The 15,918-nt window shown below is 49.0% G+C and overlaps 1 non-coding gene across 1 annotated transcript; it reads left to right on the top strand.

Moving 5' to 3' along the window:
- Nucleotides 1-9,800: 9,800 nt before the first annotated feature.
- Nucleotides 9,801-9,872, top strand: TRNAE-UUC (transfer RNA glutamic acid (anticodon UUC)). Its single transcript has one exon. It is a non-coding gene; the product is annotated as a tRNA-Glu (tRNA).
- The last annotated feature ends 6,046 nt before the right edge of the window (nt 9,873-15,918 follow it).

Below are 15,918 nucleotides of genomic sequence, written 5' to 3'. Positions count from 1 at the left end.
GCTGCGTCAGCGAAGGAGAAACGTGCAAGGATGTCTTTCCCTCTTAGGTCCTGTTGACCCTCGTACTCCAGGGCAGAGGTGGTAGGTCACTAATGCACGAGCAGGGGCAGTGCCTCAGTAGGTGCAGAGGAGGCAGCGCGAGGCGACTGGCACACTGCCCTGCCGCCCTCTTACTGCCAAGTCTTGAAAGTAGCAGAGCATCGAGCAGGCTATAGATATGTCTGGACATGCAAGAGGGTCAGTTGCCATTCTATACAGGCCAACATTTTAGACAAGGAAAGTTGGAGGTTTTTAAAACAATATTGGGATCATGTATTTTCCCACTGACTTCTATTGAAGCAGAGACATTTTCAGGCAGGAGCCCTTTATGGCTTTAAAGATCGTCAGTCTTCTGCCTGAATGGGGTCCGCTGACGTGTATGTGGTTCACCCGAATCTAGAATGCGCGGTGTACATCTGAAAGGCAGTAAGAAAAGCAGGTTGTGCTTTGGGTCAATAGGTAGGGCTCTCTAATCTCACAGATAAACGCTGCAGGTAATCTAGCAAATGCTAGTCTTACATTTGGCACTGACATCATATTGGGATTAACAGTGTTGTGTGCCCCAGTGCAAAAGAAAACACAGGACACAGTGTTCTGGTGCGCTTTGAAAACCTGCTGCATGTACCTCGCAGCACTACTTTTATTTAGCGCATGCACCATGTCACGGCCAAAGGGAGGGGGTCTGTCTTCACAGTCCAGGCAGAAACCCCTCTCAAATCGAGCATTCCCGTTCCGACACAACATTCCTCCTCTACCCCAAAAAGAAAAAAAAGAAGAAAAAAAACAAATACAGAGGACAGAAAACTGAACCACAGGTAACCATTGTCTTTCAGAATGGTGCTATCTTATATCACTAGAAAGTCTTTCAGCTGCTAGACGGGACCGGCTTAGGTCTCAGGCGGTACCTCTCAGTTCCTGCACGGGCAGAGCATCCGTCAGTGTCCCTGCATTGCCGTTGGGTCACGAGGGTGCGGGCTGACTATCTCCTTCCTGGCCTTCCGTCATACCTTGGAGATTGGTGTAGGAAGGTAGCCTCTTTCTAGCCTTGTTACCCCCACTTTTGGCCTGTTTGTGAGTGTATGTCAGGGTGTTTTTACTGTCTCACTGAGATCCTGATAGCCAGGGCCCAGTGCTCATAGTGGAAACCCTATGTTGTCAGTGTGTTTGATATGTGTCACTAGGCTCCTGCTAGCCAGGACCCCAGTGCTTATACATTTGTGGCCTATATGTGTTCCCTGTGTGGTGCCTAACTGTATCACTGAGGCCCTGATAACCAGAACCTCAGTGTTTATGCTCTCTCTGCTTTTAAAATTGTCACTGCAGGCTAGTGACTCATTTTACCAATTCTTATTGGCACAATGGAACACCCTTATAATTCCCTAGTATATGGTTCCTAGGTACCAAGGGTATTGGGGTTCCAGGAGATCCCTATGGGCTGCAGCATCTCTTATGTCACCCATAGGGAGCTCAGACAATTCTTACACAGGTCTGCCACTGCAGCCTGAGTGAAATAACGTCCACGTTATTTCACAGCCATTTTACACTGCACTTAAGTAACTTATAAGTCACCTATATGTCTAACCCTCACTTAGTGAAGGTTAGGTGCAAAGTTACTTAGTGTGAGGGCACCCTGGCACTAGCCAAGGTGCCCCCACATTGCTCAGGGCAAATTCCCTGGACTTTGTGAGTGCGGGGACACCTTTACACGTGTGCACTACATATAGGTCACTACCTAGATGTAGCGTCACAATGGTAACTCCGAACATGGCCATGTAACATGTCTAGGATCATGGAATTGTCTGCTCAATACCATTCTGGTACTGGGGGGACAATCCCATGCATCCCGGGGGCTCCAGCATAGACCCCGGGCACTGCCAAACTAACTCTCTGGGGTTTTCTCTGCAGCTACCGCTGCTGCCAACCCTCGGACAGGTTTCTGCCCCCCTGGGGCCTGGTCAGCCCAGTCCCAGGAAGGCAGAACAAAGGATTTCCTCTGAGAGAGGGTGTTACACCCGCTCCCTTTGGAAATAGGTGTTAAGGGCCTGAGAGGAGTAGCTTCTCCTGGCCTCTGGAAATGCTTTGAAGGGCACAGATGGTGCCCTCCTTGCATAAGCCAGTCTACACTGGTTCAGGGATCCCCCCAGCCCTGCTCTGGCCCGAAACTGGACAAAGGAAAGGGGAGTGACTACTCCCCTGACCAGCATCTTCCCAGGGGAGGTGCCCAGAGCTCCTCCAGTGTGTCCCAGACCTCTGCCATCTTGGATGCAGAGGTGTGAGGGCACAGTGGAGACCTCTGAGTGGCCAGTGCCAGCAGGTGACGTCAGAGGCCCCTCCTGGTAGGTGCTTACCTCTCTCTGTAGCCAATCCTCCTCTGAGGGCTATTTAGGGTCTCTCCTGTGGGTTTCTCATCAGATAACGAATGCAAGAGCTCACCAGAGTTCCTCTGCACTTCCCTCTTTGACTTCTGCCAAGGATCGACCGCTGACTGCTCCAGGACGCCTGCAAAACTGCAACAAAGTAGTAAGAAGACTACCAGCAACATTGTAGCGCCTCATCCTGCCGGCTTTCTCGACTGTTTCCTGGTGGTGCATGCTCTGAGGGCTGTCTGCCTTCACCCTGCACTGGAAGCCAAGAAGAAATCTCCTGTGGGTCGACGGAATCTTCCCCCTGCCAACGCAGGCACCAAACTTCTGCATCACCGGTCCTCTGGGTCCCCTCTAATCTTGACGAGCCTGGTCCCTGGAACACAGGAGCTGGATACAAGTGTCGCCGACAGTTCTGTGACCCTTCTGTCCAAATTTGGTGGAGGTAAGTCCTTGCCTCCCCACGCCAGACAGTAATCCTGTGTACTGCGTGAACTGCAGCTGCTAGCACTTCTGTGCACTTTTGCAAGACTTCCCTTGTGCACAGCCTAGCCCAGGTCCCCAGCACTCCATCCTGCATTGCCCAACTCGCTGAGTTGGACTTCGACTTCGTGGGACTGCCTTTTGTTGTGCTGAGATGACCGCCATGCTCAGATCTTCTGAATGCCTGTCCAGGTACTTCTGCGGGTGCTGCCTGCTTCTACGTGGACTCTCTGTGTTGCTGAGTGCCCCCTCTGTCTCCTCCTCCAAGGGGTGATCCCCTGGTCCTTCCTGGGTGCTGGCAGCACCCAAAACCTTGAACCGCCACTCTTGCAGCTAGCAAGGCTTGTTTGGGGTCTTTCTGCGTGGAAATAACTCTGCGTCCTCCAGCACGCCGTGGGACATCTTCTGACCAAAGGAGAAGTTCCTGGCTCCTTCCGTTGTTGCAGAATCTTTGCTTCTTCCACCCCAAGGCAGCCCTTTTGCACCTTCATCCAGGGTTTAGTGGGCTCATGCCCCCACTGGACACTTGTGTGACTCTTGGACTTGGTCCCCTTCCTTTACAGGTCCTCAGGTCCAGGAATCCGTATTCAGTGCAGTGCAGTCAGTTGTTGTCTTTGCAGAATCCCCTATCTCAACTTTACTGTCTTTCTGGGGTAGGCAGGTAACTTTACTCCTACATTTCAGGGTCTTGGTGTGGGGTATCTTGGACACCCCTAGTGTTTTCTTACACTCACAGTGACCCTCTACACACTACACTAGGCCTGGGGTCCATTCGTGGCTCGCATTCCACTTTTGGAGTATATGGTTTGTGTTGCCCATAGGCCTATTGTCCCCTTTTGCATTATATTGTGTTCTACAGTGTTTGCACTACTTTTCTAACTGTTTACTGATTTTGGTTTGTGTGTATATTTTGTGTATTTTACTTACCTCCTAAGGGAGTATATCCTCTGAGATAATTTTGGCATATTGTCACTAAAATAAAGTACCTTTATTTTTGGTAACTCTGAGTATTGTGTTTCTTATGATATAGTGCTATATAAGTGGTATAGTGGGAGCTTTACATGTCTCCTAGTTCAGCCTAAGCTGCTCTGCTATAGCTAACTCTATCAGCCTAAACTGCTAGAACACTACTAATCTACTAATAAGGGATAACTGGACCTGGCACAAGGTGTACGTACCACAAGGTACCCACTATAAGCCAGGCCAGCCTCCTACAATCGGGTACTGTATCTTCTGAGCGGTCATCTCGGAAGGTTGTGACCCTTGATTCCAGAATGTCAGCGTAGTCATTCCCCGTTTCTGCACTCTCCTCCTCAGGGAGCGGTGTGGAGCTGTCTTCTTCCGTCCCACAGTCTTCCGATCGATACCGTTTGAAGAACGAGATATTCCTAGTCACCTGCTCATGATCTTTGACTGCAGTGACCATAGTGCCTCTAATCCTCAGCACAGTCCATGGCATCGGTTCAAAAGGGAGTCTAAACTTCCCCCCAGGGCGTCTGTTTTTTATCAACACTTGGTCGCCTACTTGAATGGGTGACTGTCTCACCTTCCTCTTTCTAGACATGTGGTCATTGGCAGATCCCCGCTGACGATGTCTCTCACTTGCTTGCTCCTGCAGTGGCATCGGAACATCCCTCTGCGGGAGGGTGTCCACCACTTGTCGGTTCATACACAACACACGAGGCTATTTTGGTGGTCGTGTGAGGGGTGAGTTCGTATTCTCTCAAAAATGCATACAGGGCAAGTCTATGTTGTGTGTCTTTGCCACCGCGATTCTCAAAACTTTATTTAAGGTTCTCATGAAACGCTCAGCATCACCATTGGCTTGAGGCCAGCAGGGTGTGATCTTCCGATGGGCAATCCCACGTATGGCCAGGTGCTCCTCAAATTCCTGGCTGGAAAACGGGGGATCATTGTCCGTTCTGAGTTCTTGTTTTATGAAATGAGTGGCCATTATCTTCTCTACCCGCGGGATGAGTTGTCCAGCTGTGGTTGTGTCTAGTATTTCCACCTCAGGATATTTGGAGAGGTCATCTATGACGACCAGCATGTGTCTGCCATCCAGTAGGGCACCCAAGTCAGCACTGGCCCGACACCAGAATTTGGAAGGGATTGGCTCTGTGAATATGGGCACTGGGGGTTCTGGTGGACCTACCACCTGGCACAGATGACAGTGTCGCACTACCTCCTCCACTTGCTGATCCAGCCCGGGGAACCAGACCTTGCAGCGGAGCCGGGCCTTCGTCTTGACCACCCCTTGGTAAGCTGCATGCGCCAGATTCACCACGCGTGACTGCAGAGACGGAGGAACCACCAGTCGCAGGCCCCAAAGCAAACACCCTTCTGATGACATGATGTAGAGTGGTCAGAGTGTGTCTCGCCTCTTCTGTTCGTCTTGACAGATTGTGTACCATCTCATGCCACCTATCTGTGCGGACCACCTTCATTGTTAGTTGTATGCATTCATCTCCCTGTGCGTCCTCCATGAACTCCTGCATTGACACCAGTAACGGTCGTGATCGGTCTGTCACCAACCATGCAAGGTCTTTCACGGCCTCGGCTTCCACTTCCTCCTGAGCTGATGAGGATCGGGCGTGCCGTGACAGGTAGACTGACGGGTTCTGGGATCCCGGTCAATACACCACGTGGAACTGATAATCTTGCAATTGCAGGACCCACTTCTTGATCTGGGGAGGCGAAGTAGATATGGATCTGCTGAAAAGTAGTACCAGGGGTTTGTGGTCCATTACCCCCGTTAACGGCTGACCATAGAGTTAGATGTGAAAATGGCGGCAGCCCCAGTGGACCGCTATGGCCTCCTTTTCGATGTGGGAGTACCGTTGTTCCATCGCTGTCAGAGCTCTACTGGCATAGGCCACGGGTACCCAGTCCCCTTGCTCACTGTGTTGAGATCGGAAGGCCCCTAGTCCCACTGGACTCGCATCCACCGCTAGCTCTGATTCCTTTGCGGGATCAAAGTACCTCAAGGTTGTCTGGTCAGACAGAGCATTCCTGGTAGCGCAGAAAGCCTTCTCTTGTACAGGTCCCCATTCCCAAGTAGAGTTAGCTTATGTCAGTTCTCGGAGGGGCACCGTTAATGACGCAAGATTGTGAATGAATCGGCCGCAATACGTGACCCTGCCCAGAAAACTTCTTACACCGGTGACCAATGTGGGGGCAGGCACTGCCTTGATGTCCTGTACCTTCTCCGGATCGGGCATTACTCCCTTGTCCGAAAAGTGATATCCAAAAAAGGCAATGTGATGTTGTAGAAACGCACACCTTTCTCGATGCAACGTTAAGCCATTCTCTTGGAGTCCCTTGAAGGTGGCTTGAAGTATCTCCAGGTGTTCCTCGATGGTCAGGGCGTGTACCAGTATATCATCGCTCATGTTGATGACGCCTTCCAGTCCGGAAAGTACCCCTGTATCGTGTCCTGAAATACCTCAGCAGCACTGGAAATACCGAAACGGAGGCGAGTGTACCTCCGGAGCCCTACGTGGGTGGAGAAGGTGGTGATGGCTTTGGATTCAGTGTCGAGCAGGAGTTGGTGGTATCCCGACCTGAGGTCCATTTTTGAGAACCACATCGAGCCACTCACTTTCGCCACTATGTTGTCAATAGTTGGGGTCAGATGGCGTTCACGAGGAATGGCAGCATTGGGTAGCCTCATATTGACGCAGATCCACACCTCCCCCGGTTGTTTGGGCTTCAGTGTGACCACAATCAGTGAGCCCCATGGAGCGGGTCCTTCCACTCGCTCAATTATGCCAGCGGCTTCTAGTTTGCTGAGGTCCTCTTCTACCTTGGGCCGCAGGTGGAACGTGACTCTGCGATGTTTTAGGGTGATAGGCTGTATAGATTTGTCAATATGAAGGTGGACTTGTCTATCTTTCATACATCCGATTCCTTGGAACAGTTGGGAATGTCGAGCTATGAGCCCTTCCACACTCTCTTGGTGCTCACTGAACGCAAAGGACACCAGGCCCAGCTTCTCAGCTGTCTTGCAACTTAGTAACATGCCAGCGCCTGTTTTTGTGACATAGATATTGGTACTAACCATCTGACCCTCGTGGGTGATGTCTGTTGTGAACACACCTGCCAGCGGAAGTGGGGTCGATGACCCAAACGCCAACACTCTGGTGGTGGTGGTGGTGGTGCGAGGTCTCGGTTTCAGCTGTAGCATATTCATGGCCTGGAGGGCCATGATGTTGCTAGAGGCCCCCGTGTCTATCAGGGCAACTACCGGTTTTCCTCCCACCTGTATGTTGCATTTTGGAATACGTTTCCGGAGGCTCCCGCCAGGATGCATGGCATGGATTACATGTACAGTGCCCTCTGACTCATCATCATCCATATCTCCTTCCGGGTCATCAGGTGTGTGGATCTGCGCCGCCTGCCTGGTCTTTGGATGCTGCCTGCCTGGTCTTTGGATGTTTATATATTTTGGTGGAGGTGGAGCTGTAGACCTTGGCAAAATGGTTTGATTTGTTGCAGTTCATACACCGTTTGCCTTGGGCCGGATATTATCCTTGGTGGGGACAGGATCCTCCACGTGTAGCAGTTCCTGTTCGGTGTATTCGTCGTCTGTTTTGATCTGCGTCTCTCCGCGTGTGCAGTAGCAATTGCATTCACTGGTTCCCCCTTGACCGTTTTTTGCAGGGCCGCCTCCATATGAGCAGCACGCACCTTCGACAGCTCCTTGGATCTCCCTAGTGTGAGCATGTTCGCCATTGACATGCCCGGCACTTGTAGAATGTTTTCCCTCAGTTTTACAGAGTAACACCCCTGGATGAATTGTGCTCAAAGCTCGTCCTCCACATCTGGCAGGGTGCAGGTGCTCGCCAGATCCCGGAGTCTCGCATAGAAGGCGCCCACTGATTCCTCTGGGAGTTGTTGATCCTGGCGCAGGAGGAATCTCTCGTAGTCCGGGTTGTCTACTGGCTCAAAATGAGCAGTGAGAGTCTTCTTCAGAGACTGGTACGTGAAAGGTGGTCCTTCCTCATTGACAGAGTTGCTGATTTTTTTGGATGACCGCCCCTCCCAGTTGTAGGAGCATGGGGCGGCGATGATCATTGTCCAGCGCGATGGCCATAAAGTAGGTCTCCAATCTGTCGACCCACTCCTTCCACCTAGCCGCCTAGGCCAATGGAGAGCCGTCAATTAAGAAGGGTTCCGGCGCTGGCATTGCTCTGCGTAAGCACAATAGGTGCCCTCACCCTGGAATTCGTCTACTGATGTACCTTCACTGGGCGTTGTTGTCACCTTGCGATGTGGCTTGTGTTATGGTCCCTTCATTTGTCTCTTTTCCACAGTTTATGTCTCTCTTTTTTTCTTCTTATTATTAGTTTAAGGCGTCATGGGTTCTGGGGAGTGGAGTTCCCCCTCTGAAGGATCATTCAGGCTGGCCAGTACCTGACAAGAGATGTGTCCCTCGCAGGATAGCCAGGGATAGCAGCAACTGGATTATCCCCGATGGGCTGCAGCCATGGAGCGCGCGTAGCCCCGTGGTAGGGGTAGCAAGAACCTTCTGGTGGAGGAGCAGAATGGATCCACTGCTCCTCACGGCCGCCAGATGATCACCGCTGCGGCCCGGTTCAGCAACCACCACAACGCGGTGCACGTGTGCAAAGGGCGTCCGCCCAGCAGACCTCCTCCTGCTCCTGCCACAGTATGTTGTTCGCCCGACTGCACGAGGGGGTCCGTCCTCATCGCCAAGTTGTTGTGTGCCCCAGGGCACTAGAGTGCCGGGTGTGCAGTGCAAAAGAAAACACGAGACACAGTGTTTTGGTGTGCTTTGAAAAACTGCCCCGTGAACCTCGCGGCTCTCCCTTTATTTAGCGCGCGCCTTACATTAAGTGCGAACCATGTCACGGCCAAATGGAGGGGGTCTGCCTTCACAGACCAGGCAGAAATCCCTCTCGAATGGAGCATTTCCGCTCCAACACAACAAACAGGACTACTAGTGTAAAATGCAAAAGGAAAAACACTGAATTCTACATATTTCTTTAAAAATAGAAATTAGTTTTATGCTTTAAAATGTTATATTTATGATTCAAAATGTTTCTTTCAGCCTGTGATTGCATGTTTTGAGGGTTACAACTTTGGACTTGTTTTGGGGTAGGGCTGGTTCATGTTGGGCTTGCTTTGGGCTGGTAGTTGAACATCTTTGGGCTTCAGAAGGCTTTGACAATCTGCCAGCACTGCTCCTGTCACACACAGGCTGTGAGGGAGGTGGGCTGCAGGGGGGAGGAGCTGGGGGGGCGTGAATATTTGTTTATCTGCGCCTCAGTTGTCACCCGTCTTACTCCTGCTCATTGTCACGTTCTATCGCTGTTAATGCTCTAAACATGAATGATTTGTGTGAGTAAAACGTCATCCTTCCTTCACCACTTGTGTTGCTACTCGGAGGCTGTGACATGAAGCAAATACAGCATTAGATGAGGAAGTGACGGGAACTCGACAGAAGTGGGGCGTTGTCCCGCCCGCCCCGCGCTTGCTCTGTTATTGGTTCCCCCTCTGTTCCTGTTCACCTGCAGTTTGTTGCAGTCTTGTCTTTACCCCTCTCCACCACCCCCCACCCCCCTCTGCTTTTCTCACTCTTTGGAGTTATTTCCTTATTGTCTCTTTGCTCCTCGTTTCCTTCCTCATTAGTAAAATTATCTGGAACAGTTGTGTAATGGGGGGGCCGTGTGTACAGCAATGGTAGCCCCCCCTCCCAGGAATCCTCATTCGGCGTCACGTTCATTCTTTTTTGTGTGTTTTTTTTTACACGTCAGCGTCAGGTCTCTGTCTCGGTTGTGTGTGATTGTTTCACTCACATATACAAACTTCATCAACACATGAGGACTGACACCGTTGTCACCACAGAGGACACTTCTCAGAGACGCTGAGCCCAGACTTGCTTCTATGTGCTCCCATATGGTCTAGCGGTTAGGGTTCCTGGTTTTCACCCAGGTGGCCCGGGTTTGACTCCCAGTATGGGAATGTTCATTTTTTATACACTTGGCTATTAATCCTATTTTTTAATGCAATTGCTGTCATACATTTCTGTGACATAGATTAAAGAACGGAGGCTATCACTTAAGCATTCCATAATATTTTGCTTTAACTGAGGTGCAGATGAGATCCGTGGCCTGCGAAGGTGCCCGTCATTTTAAAGGACCCTTTGGACATGAACCGGCTGCTGCCAAGGGCTGTTAGGGGGGGCAGTCACCCCTTCTGTCAAAAAACCTATAACCTTCACTCTCTGTGCGAAACGGCGCAGCTTAACGTTTTGTATTAATTTATACTAACGAAAGTTGTTAAAATATGTGTTTAAAAACACCTTGCCTGATATTTCTCGCACAGGTCTATGCTTTTACAGCTGGTTTACAGAAACATTGTCTGATCATTGAGTGAGTAAATCGTTTATCACTACCTAGTGATGTTTTCCACATTTCACGTCAATGTGAATTTTATCTAACTTTATTTCCCAGGGTGTCTTCAATTACATTGTATCTGATAGAATCAAGTTGTGAGCACAGAAAATGTGTTTAGAGTAGAGTGGCTTAAAGTGGAGTGGCACAACGTGGCGTGGAGTGGAGTAGATTGGAGAGACAGAGTGTAGTCTAGAAGAGTTGTTTAAAGTGTTGTGGAGTGGCATGGAGTGCCGTAGAGTGGCAGGGAGTGGTGCATAGTGATGTGGAGAAGCGTAGAGTGGAGTAGCGTAGAGTGGCATAGAGTAGTGTGGTGTAGCGCAGGGTGGCGGTAAAGCAGAGTGGGAAGAGTTTAGTGGTGTAGAGAGAAGCAGAGTGCCAGAGAGTTGTGTAGAGTGGCATGGAGTGGAGTGGCAGAGAGTGGAGTGACATAGCATTGTGTAGAGTGACGTGGTGGCGTGGAGTGACGTAAAGTGGAGTGGAGTGGCATAGGCTGGAGTAAAGATGTACAGAGCGGTGCAGAGTGGCGTAGAGTAGTGGCGTGGAGTGGTGTATAGTGGCAGAGAGTGGAGTGGGGTAGAGTGGAGTAGAGTAGCATGGCGTAGGCTAGCATGGAGTGGCATAGAGTGGCGTGTAGCAGCATGGAGTGGCATAGAGTGCAGTGGCGTAGCCTGACGTTGAGAGATATAAAATGGAGTAGAGTGGCACTGAGCAGTCTAGAGTGGTGTAGGGTGGAGTCAATCAATCAAACTGTCAGGCACTTGTAAAACACAGCTTAGCACCCACGGGGTCTCAAGGCGTTGCTGTGGGTGTGTTGATCAGTCGACCAGAGAGGTCTTGAAATCTTTCACAAACTGCTTCAGCGAGACGGCCTGTCTGAGGTTGTGAGGGAGTGTGTCCATGGAGTGGCATGGAGTAGCATGGAGAGGTATAGAGGCATTGATTAGAGTAGCGTAGAGTGTAGTGGAGTTGGGAAGAGTAGAGTGTCATGGTGTGGCCTAGAGTGGTATAAAGAGGTATGGAGAAGCCTAGAGTAGACTTATGTGGATGAAAGTGGTGTAGAGTAGAGTGGAGATGTGTAGAGCTGAGTGGAGTACAGTTGCATAAAGTGGAGTGGCATAATGTGGATTGGCGTGCCATAGAGTTGTGTAGCGCAGTGTGGAGTGGTGTCGAGTAGATTGGCACAACGTGGGGTGGCATAGACTAGGTTGGTGTAGCATGGAGTGGAGTAGAATGGTACAGAGTGGTGTAGAGTAGAGTGGCATAGAGTGGAATGGAGTGGCAAAGAGTAAAGAGGAGTGGAGTGGCAGAGAGTAGAGAGTAGAGTTGAGTGGTGTGTAGTAGAGGGGAGAGGTTTAGACTAGAGTGGCATAGGGTGATGTGGTATTGAGTGGAGTGGCGTAGAGTGGAGAGGAGTGGCGTAGAGTGGCATAGAGTAGTACAGTTGTGGGTGTGAACTGCTAAAAGGCAGTAATAAAATAGGCATGTACTGGCAAGAATCATTAACATGTAAATGTGTTATTAACATGGCATTTATACATTATAGCAGCTTAATCCAACCCACGCAAAATGTAATTTTATTTCAGTTGTATAACTAAGTCAACAGAGGCAGGCGCAGACAAAGCAGCAAGAGAACTGGAAACAGAGGAAGTGTCCTGAAACGTGTACCTCAATCATAACGTGATCAGCGGATGGACAGTGATTAAGGTGGATCAATCTGTGCTTGGTTCATGCTCCACAAACAGAAAAGGAAGTGACGCCCGGCACACACTGACCAATTAGGATGCAGTAAAGAAGTGACAATGAAGCCAATGAATGTGCGCAATGGGTCGTCTCCATGTCCTTCATTGTAAACAATACTCCTCGCCAGCAAGAGCACATGGAGCGCATGCACCGTCGCAGGTGAGAACTGAAAACTGCTCTGTTATTAATACCTTGGTACTGGAACATGATATAGATACTGGTTGCCTTATCGAATGTCAGATGATGATTGTGGCTCCGCGATTAAGGATCTGTTTCCTCTTGGCTACTCAGCACTTTATGCCCATTGGGCTGTTTAAATTGTGGAGGGGCTTGCTCTCATTGTGAAAAACGATTAGAAACATTGTATATTCTAATATTCACCTAAATCTTAAAATCTTATTGGCCAGAATTTCTGACCTACCCCACTCTGATGAGAATTTGCTGTAATACACTGCCTCCCTCCCTGTACCGTCTCCCTCACATGCCCTCTTGGCTACTGCCTTGTCTCAGCTCAGTTGAGACAAGCCCACAGACACTTCCAATGAAAAATAAGGACCATCTTTTCTCCTGTTAATTTAAGTAGGAGTTATTTTGCCCTCTAACGTATATAGGGTTATCCTCTATACATTATCTGCTCTGATTTCTCTTTCTGATAGTCCTTTTCCCCTAATCGCTGTTCAGATCCTGCTCATCAGGGAGGGCACACCCTGGATTGTGTCTGTACGAAAAATTGTAAACTGTGTGTTGAGCCCCCTACGTGGCCGAGTTGGTCGGACCATTCACTCCTTGTCTTTTACATTACTCAGGGGCAGGTCCACCCTTGGTCAGATCTTTCTAAATCTGATACCTCTAAAAATTTTAGATGGGGTAAACTGCTAAATGATCCTAATTTTACCAAACAGCCACAGAACTCCACCCCTATTTTATCAGGCGACACTTCGGATAACATTGCATCTTTTAATAAATGGATCCTACGGACAGCTTCTAATCTGTCACTGATAATCTCAGAGAGAAGATCATCCAAGTCTGCCCCCTCAGCCCCCTGGTTTAATTCAATATTGAAAGAGCAACTTCTACACTGCAAGCAGCTTAAAAGAAAATGGTGTATGGCTTATGATTTAGAAGATCTGGTGCAATTTAGAGTAGCACAAACATTTTATCACAAACAGATCAAAGTTAGCAAAAAAAGGCTTACTATGCCAACTTAGTTGAGGAGGCCCACAATGACCACAAATTCATTTTTGGAATTTCAAATATCTTCTAAAAACCTTTAGCCTCCACGAGGCAGATCCCCCGTCCTAATCTTTTTGTAATCAGATTTCTTCTTATTTTGTAGACAAGATACAGGCTATTAAAAAGGATTTTAAGATTGCTATGTATACCTCTTTTAGCATAGGAATAGACACTCCTTTAAATACTGAAACTGAGAACTTGGAATCTTTTCCGGAAATTTTGCCTGCTCAGTCTCGTCAGGTGATTTTAACTTGTAATTCGGGATCTCCGAAAGACCCCGGCACCACCCCATGTCTACATAAGATTGTGGAATTAGTCAACCCTTTTATATATCATATATTGAATTATTCCTTGAGATCAGCAGAAGTCTCTATGGAATGGAAAATGATGATGGTTAAACCCCTAAGGAAGAAGGCTCATCTAGATCCTACCAGGTTTGCCAATTTACTTCCTATTTCCCTGTTACCTGTTATGGGTAAAATCACTGAAAAGCTAGTGAATACTCAGTTGATGACCTTCATAGAGAACTAATGTATTGCATTCTCTGCAATCAGGTTTTCAGCCTAACAATTCCACGAAGTCCGCTTGGGTAGAAGTAGATGATACCTTAAGACTGGCTTTGGATGCTGGAAACAATGCTGCATTGATCTTATTAGATCTATCTGCAGCATTTGACACCATCTTGCATGAGATCCTTTTACAGGGTGTCAGAGAATGTGGAATTTTGGGCCAGGCCTTTTTCTGGCTAAAGTCATTCCATAGTAATAGAAACCAGACTGTTAAACTAGGACCATACTTTTCTGAAGAATCTATTATCACATCTGGGGTCCTGTAGGGATCTTCCTTGAGCGCCCTATGGCTGGCAAGCATCACCTCTTTAGGTGTGAGTTTGCTAACAACAAACATAGAGTGGGTCTTGGATAAACCCCTTTCATGCATTGGCTTCCTCCAAACAGCCTCTTTCAAACATTGGCTTTGGACTTTTCAATCACGTCGTGATGCAGCTTATTGGAGTACTGGATCCTCAGCTAATGCTGTTGGTTGTTTGTGTGTATCCCTCCACGTCCACTTGAATGCACTTGAGAGCATGCATTGAACTGCAGAAGGGACTACTTTGAAACTATAACAGTCACTTATAACTTCTACTGACACACGCCCATGTGTCTCGCTCTATTGTGTTGATGCTGTGTTAGAACATTAAACACACAGCTATGTGCTTTGATAATAGTTGTTGATTTGTTAGCTGCGAGTAAGCAGGCAGCCATCATTGTGGTCAACTGGTAAATAGGGTGAGTCCCTCACAGCTGGGACCAAGTGCCAATGATGGCTGCACTCCCATACCTGTTGTGTCCAGCCGCTGAGGTTCCTCTCTATAGCAAACGGAGGTTAACACGGGCACTATTCAAACCTGAAGTGAAAGTGAGTTTATGCAGTGCAGCAATGAGGGTGATATAAGTAGTGCTTTGTTGGTGGAAACCATGTGAAGTGCTTCTGTGAGGATCACTATGTGCAGTGCATAAGTGATGGACCACTGCAGCACTACAATGAGTAATGTGCACTGCATTTTATTTCATACCACCCAGGGCACAACTCCTAAAAAAACATAAGTGGGGGGACGAACCAAGTTAGGCAGTATGTAAGTGACATCCTGGCATGTGACATCACACATGGCATCAAAGAAACTGACATCACAGAATGTTGCACCAAAACACATAACCTCAAAAGAAGTGTCGTCACAAGAAGCATGTCAGACCTATAACCTTGAGGGTGGTCTTCCCCTAAACCTTTTAGCTACTTACTTACAGTTTTTGCTGAAATACGTTTTTGCTGGTCTGCATACTCTGTACACTTTGCCAATGCAAATCAGTGCTGAAGTGCTTGTGCTCACTCCCCTAAACATGGTTTGATTGGCATGTACCTAATTGGCACATTTATTTTACTTTTAAAATTTAACCAGGGACTGGAAATTAAGGCTCTCATTACGACCCAGGCGGGCGGGGGAGAAGTGGTGGTAATACCGCCAACAGGCCGGCAGAAAAAAATGGAATTATGACCATGGCGGTTACCACCATGGTAATCTGCCACTTCTCCACTCCGACCGCTGGCCTGGAGACTTCGGTCTCCAGCCCAGCGGCCGTCACCAGACCGCCGGCGGTATCAGGACCCTGCATACTGCCATGGATTTCGGGTGGTTTGGAACCAAAACGAAATCCATGGCGGTAGGCACCATCAGTGCCAGGGAATTCCTTCCCTGGCACTGATAGGGGTCTCCCCCACCCCAAGTCCTCCCCCCACACCGCCAACCCCCTTAAACCCCCCCAAAGGTGGCAGGACCCCCCTTCCCACCCCAACCCCAACATTAACACCCCCCCTCCCCACCCTCACCCCAACATTAACACACACACCCCCTACATGCAAACAAACACTACAACAACACATACCCGCACACATACAAACAGACATGCAAACAGACCGACCCGCACACATTTTCCAGACACACAACACAACCCCTGCATGCATACACGCACCCACACATCCACTCTACATACTCACAGGCACACCCCCAAGCACGCACACAACACACAACACCCCCCGCCCCCACCCCTAACAGACGATCACCTTACCTTGTCCGGTGATCC

Source organism: Pleurodeles waltl, chromosome 4_2, assembly GCF_031143425.1.
Source record: "Pleurodeles waltl isolate 20211129_DDA chromosome 4_2, aPleWal1.hap1.20221129, whole genome shotgun sequence".
NCBI classification, from domain to species: domain Eukaryota; kingdom Metazoa; phylum Chordata; class Amphibia; order Caudata; family Salamandridae; genus Pleurodeles; species Pleurodeles waltl.
The sequence above is the reverse complement of the archived record's forward strand: the minus strand, read 5'-3'. Positions and strand labels throughout refer to the sequence as shown.